The sequence below is a fragment of the Papaver somniferum genome, unplaced genomic scaffold (assembly GCF_003573695.1).
Source record: "Papaver somniferum cultivar HN1 unplaced genomic scaffold, ASM357369v1 unplaced-scaffold_150, whole genome shotgun sequence".
Taxonomy (NCBI): domain Eukaryota; kingdom Viridiplantae; phylum Streptophyta; class Magnoliopsida; order Ranunculales; family Papaveraceae; genus Papaver; species Papaver somniferum.
The window spans coordinates 3285100-3291552 of record NW_020624377.1 but is presented as its reverse complement, the minus strand read 5'-3'; positions in this window follow the sequence as shown (position 1 = coordinate 3291552).

The window sequence follows — 6453 nt, the reverse complement described above, 5'->3', positions numbered from 1 at the left end:
GCCCTACCACACCAAGGACGCGCCATTCCCTACCACGCCAAGTCGTCCGTGCCATGCCTTGTCGCGCCAGGCCGTCCGTGCTATGCCTTGCCGCGCCAGGATGTCTGTGCCATGCCTCACCGCGCCAAGCCGTCAACCAAGCCCATTCCCACACTCGCGCCATACCAAGTCCAATCCAACGCAATGCCTGGGGTCTTCCTTCCGAACCGCGCCAACATCAACAACTCACTAAGCCAGCGTCATGATGTTCCCTAACCCATCCAAGTTAATGCATGGCCATACTAAGCCGACAATTTTCATCTCACCCCTCAACGGTCTGCACCACCACTACAATTTATTTAAGGCCTCCAACACGGGAAGCACAAACTCTCTTTATCTCTCGAAAAGGTTAGTCGAACTTTCCTGACCATCTTATCATGACTTCATTGTTTCGATTTTCGTCCTATCGTGTCACCATCTTATGCTTACCACGCAACAATGCTCCTGTTCCAAGCTAAGCAGGGGACTTAATGTTGATGGTGGTTTTTAGCTTAGGGTTAAAATCGTAAAACTGTGCATCTGGCATGACGTCACCATGATCTCTATCGCATTTATTGACCATTAGCACATTTATTGAATCAATCAGCATGCTAACGTAAGAATTACTGGGGTACCTTTTTTCTACACGGGTCATGTTCCACGGCAGAACCCTTTGCATTGACTTCACCTATGCTGAAACCCTAATTCTCATGCTACCGCGCCAAGGCATGCCAACCATGCCATCCGCACCACTGTGCCAATGGCAAACCGTGCCAGCCACATCTACCGCGCCAAGGCATGCCAACCATGCCAGCCGCACCACTGTTCCAATGGCAAACCATGCCAGCCACATCTCCGCGCCAAGGCATGCCAACCATGACAGCCGCACCACTGTGCCAATGAAAAACCATGCCAACCACATCTCTGCGCCAAGGCATGCCAACCATGCCAGCCGCACCACTGTGCCAATGGCAAACCATGCCAGCCACATCTCCGCCCCAAGGCATCCCAGCCGCACCAATGTGCCAATAACAAACCGTGCCAGCCACATCTACCGCGCCAAGGCATGCCAACCATGCTAGCCGCACCACAGTGCCAGTGTAAATCGTGCCAGCCACATCTATCCCGCCGAGGCATGCCAACCATGCCAACCTAACCAAGGCATGCCAACCATTAACATTTTTATTGAATCAATCAGCATGCTTACGTAAGAATTACTAGGGTACCTTTTTTCTACACGGGTCATGTTCCACGGAAGAACCCTTTGCATTGAATTCGCCTATGCCAAAACCCTAATTCTCATGCTACCGCGCCAAGGCATGCCAACCATGCCAACCGCACCACTGTGCCAATGACAAACCATGCAAGCCACATCTCCGCGCCAAGGCATGCCAACCATGCCAGCCGCACCACTGTGCCAATGGCAAACCATGCCAGCCACATCTCCGCGCCAAGGCGTGCTAACCATGCCAGCCTCACCATGTGTCAGCGGCATGTCAAACCCTTGGCCCACCGTGCCAAGCCAACCGCACCTTGCCATGGCCCTATCCATGCTAGCCGTACCATGTGCCAACGGCATGCCAATCCCTTGGCCCCACCATGCCAAGCCAAATGCACCTTGTCGTGGCCCTAGCCATGCTAGCCGCACCATGTGCCAACGGCATGCCAATCCCTTGGCTCCACCATGCCAAGCCAGACACACCTTGACTTGGCCCTAGCCATGTTAGACACACCATGCGCTCATGGCATTCCAAATCCGCGACCCCACTATACCACGTCGGCCTTCCCTATGCGGCTACCAAAACAGAGGCGTGCAACAATCAACGATCTCCCTTCAATCCCAGGAACAAATCCTAGCCATCCAAGGTTACCAGACAATGCATGGTAATCCAAAACCCTAGTTTGGCCATGCCAAACCGCGCCAAGGCATGCCATGCCAATGGCATGCCAACCTTGTCGCGCCACCATGCTGGCCTTCCCTATGGGGCTACCAAAACGAAGGCGTGCAACAATCAACGGTCACCCTTCAATTCCAGAAGCAAATCATAGCCGTCCAAGGTTACCAGACAACGCATGGTAACCCAAAACCCTAGTTTGGCCACGCCAAACCGCGCCAATACATGAAATGCTAATGGCATGCCAACCTTGCCGCGCCACCATGCTGGCCTTCCCTATGCGGCTACCAAAACGAAGGCGTGCGACAATCAACGGTCGCCTTCAATTCCAGGAGAAAATCCTAGTCGTCCAAGGTTACCAGACAACGCATGGTAACCTTTGACATAAACCCTAGTTTGGCCACGCCAAACCGCGCCAAGGCATGCCATGCCAATGGCATGCCAAACTTGCTGTACCACCATGCTGTCCTTCCCTATGCGGCTACCAAAATAAAGGCGTGCGAAAATCAACGGTCGCCCTTCAATCCCAGGGCAAATCCTAGCCGTCCAAGGTTACCAGACAACGCATGGTAACCTTTTACCCAAAACCCTAGTTTGGCCACGCCAAACCGCGCCAAGGCATGCCTTGCCAATGGCATGCCAACCTTGCCGCGCCACCATGCTGGCCTTCCCTATGCGGCTACCAAAAACGAAAGCGTGCGGCGATCAACGACTACCTTTCCTCTTAAGATGCAAAATCTCGACCGTCGAAGGTCACCAAGCCAGCAAGTCTCCCAAGACCGACTTGCCAGGCGACAACAATATGCTACATGTTTTCCACGAAAACATTCGAGACATCAACACATATCACAAACTGGGGGATCCTCTATGGGTATTGGTTTGGCGGTTTACAGCGTGCGGCGCACACTACGCCCGTCATAAGGAAGTGTCATAAGGATGAGGCGGTTAGTAAATACAGGGAGTAATGGTGAAACGTTCTCTTTTATGGAACATCAATGCCATGCGTTAACGGTTACCACTTCCTCCTATTTACTCACCCATTTTTTACATTCCTTAATGAGACCAGAGTACGTTTCACTTCGACTTGTATAAATAGGTCTTACCTATTTCCACCAAAACACAAGTTCAGTCAGAAGAAATACAACACTCAGAAACATTTGCTAGGTTTCCATCTGTGAGCTTCCCATTTTCTGATACAAGTCGTGAAACAACTACTCTTCCAGAATAAACCTGGTCTCAACACTTTCTTCGCTTCCCTCCCCAAAACCAACCCATTCTCCTTCACTTTGTGACCGAAGCAAGTCTGGAACGGCCATTTCTTGGTTTATGCCGGATTTGTACAGATCGATCTCTCGAATCTAAGGTACTCCCTTGCAGTACATTGTTTAGGGTTTAAACTCGTTTCTAACCCACACACCCGAAATTACCGAAATCAGCATAAATCGTTTTCACCCTCAAACAATTGGGTATGACTATTCCTAAAAGGGAAATTGTGATGAAGATTCTCAGATCCCTTCCATCTAAATACGAATCTAAAAAACATGCCATCGTTGAGGGAAATAACCTTGATACTCTTTCACGAAATATGCTTGTTGGGAAGCTTAAAATTTTCGACCGCGAACTTAAATCAAAAGATAAAAATCACTTGTCTAGTAGTCATGTTACTACCCCTGATGAAAAATCTCACCGTCCTCAATCGATTGATAAGAAAAATGAGAATTACTTTATTTCTACGTTGTCTCTGCTTATAGAACAACTTAAGAAAATTATTAGACGAAATAAAAGAAAGTCTCAAAAAGAGGTTCGATCAATCAAAAAGAGGGATAAGAGAGTTCAGAAAAACTGTACTAGTGAAACTGGTCTCATGAGTGTTCATACTTCCAATGGTCCAGACATTGAGGTGAATAAGATAACTAAAGCATGGATGAGTACTCTTGATTTTTGTCCTGAGTAATATCTGTGATTGTTCTCTTAATCTCTTTGCTGAAAATCACAATCGTGATTCTTATACGACATGCCGAATTACTCCGACTATGTCTCATAGGCTATGTCAGCAAATGTCACCTGACTATGTATCACTCTCGAGTCATCTTGACGACAAGGGTGATATAGAAAAACACAAAATGTTAAAACTTTCGAGTTCCTTGTGTAAAAATCAGGATCATCTCAGCGCGAGTAATCAAAAGCAGTCCTTTTCTGCTAAACGCTGTGTGCAGAAGAAGAAGAAATTCTCTATGAAACCCTCCTTCCCTCAAAAATTGTTTTCTAGAATGGTGCAAGAATTCCACAAATCTAAAGTCAAGTTCTTCGACACTTTGATTAAAAGATAAAGAAGGATGTGCATAACTCATTTTTCTTAAATAATAAGTAGAAACTAGAATTAACAAACAATTCTTCCCCTCACAAGAAAATTCTCAGTCCTTTACTGGATTGGAATGGTTATGATCTGTAATCCTATTGTTTATGATTATTTCGCCTATCCCTCTTAGGCAAGAATCATGATTTTCAAGAGGGATGTGTTGGAACGTGTTTGTTAATCATCTTGTAGTATTTTCTAATACTGTTGATTGCTCGTGTATAGTTTCTGGCTCCTTAAAAGATATTTTCTAGAGATAACCGAATTCTGTTAGGATTTGGTAAAAGGTCATTTTTGGAATTTCTCCATCTTCATTCCTTTAAAAATGAAGTTTCTCCTTGATCATTTCATTTATCTTTTCCATCATGTCTTCTTCAAATCTTTCCAGTAAAGAAGGTGATGTTTGGACCGTTCTCTTTCCATCTAAGAAGATGCGATTCGATTTTTCTGATAATATGATGAGCCCTGATATTCACAGCTCCTCTCTGGACGGAAACATCTCTGTCTCTCAGTTTGATAAGCTCTCTTTAACAATGAATCTGGTCCTAGAACAAGTTCGTGCCCTAAAAAGTGAACTTGAATCTTCCTCCTAGAAACTTGAAGGAAAGATGGATCATCTGGAATCGAGAATTGATTTAATTGAAGATGAGCTTGATGAATACAGAAAATTTGAGAAGAGCACTGAAAGTAAGTGAAATGTTTTTAGGAGTTTATCTAATAAATCTTCTTTTTTTCTGATCTTGTTTAGAAGAATAACTAGTGCTTGAATAGTGATGATTGTGACTACACATAACTATTATTTTCATCTTCTTGTTTTTAGGTTTTCTGGTTTAAATTCTAAAACTATTTGGAGGATGATGTGTTTGCAGTATTTAATCTTACGAATTGTTATATTGCAACTTGTTATGGGATATTGGTGTTTACGTCCGTGAACTATGTTGTCCCATATTTTGCCAAAAGTAAAGTCGTTCATGATAGATATTCGTTTATTGGTTTAGGAATGAATAGACTTTTGACATATACAAAAGTTAAGCCTATATTGTCAATCTTTGACGGAAGATAGGTTAAAATCTTTTGTATCCAAGAATTATTGCTATTGTATATGCTTGTGCAAAAGAATAAATCCTTGTGTATTCCAAGGTATTGATCTTCGTTGATCCATCTTTTTTGTATTACCGTGAGGCTCCATAATGTATCTATGTTGAGCATGATACAACCAAGTTGATTATTGTTTTGATTGGTTTGTTGGTTGTTCCGTGAGGTACTTTATGTTGAGCATTTAGAACTAAATTAATCATTTTCTTGGTTATTTAGTTATCACTCCACAAGTTCTCTTGTGTTGAGTATATGAACGATTAAGCCAATCACTCTCTTGTATGGTTATCTTTGTCGTTGCCCCGTAAGTTTACTTATATTGAGCAAAATGAATTAAATTGATCACTTTTATGTTTAATTTGATTATGTATTCCGATTAAATTATTCATGGGTTTTCTTATGAATAATTTGATTGAGTTTTGGTTATAAAAATCATTCTCATGGTTTTGGTGTCCAATAAAAATCCTTCTTTTCTCTTGAAATTTAGGTCGCTCGTTGTTGTTCTTTCGGGAATGACATCAAATGGGGGAGATTTCTTTTGAACTTGTGCTTAATGGTCATATCTTGAGGGGTGTGCGGCTGTGGAATTTTAGAGGGGGTTATCTTGTATCTTTAAAACTCCTTGATGAATGTTGTTAGCTTCGGCTATATGATTGCATCTAAATAAGATGATGTGTGTTCCTTTCTCTCAGTCATGAAATGTCTCTGATGGAAATTTCATTATGATCCCGTTCTTGTACCTTTGCGAATTTTATTGACAAAAAGGGGGAGAACTAATATATAGTTCACACTACAAATACATATGGTTTTTCGGATCATTGTGTAAGGGGGAGTGGTTTTCATGTGAGACGGAGTATTGACTAAGGGGGAGTGATACATATCACCATAGTATTATTGTTGAAGTTGTGATCCAATTGGACTTTGACACTGTGTAATAATACTATGACATTGTATAACAATGATCAAGACCGATGCTTTCTCATTGTTATAGCTACGGATCTTCAACAACGGTGATGCTAAATTTACAACCTTTGGGATCATTGGAGTACTTGGAAGTGACAACGATTTCGAAGAATGTTTAAGATTAGA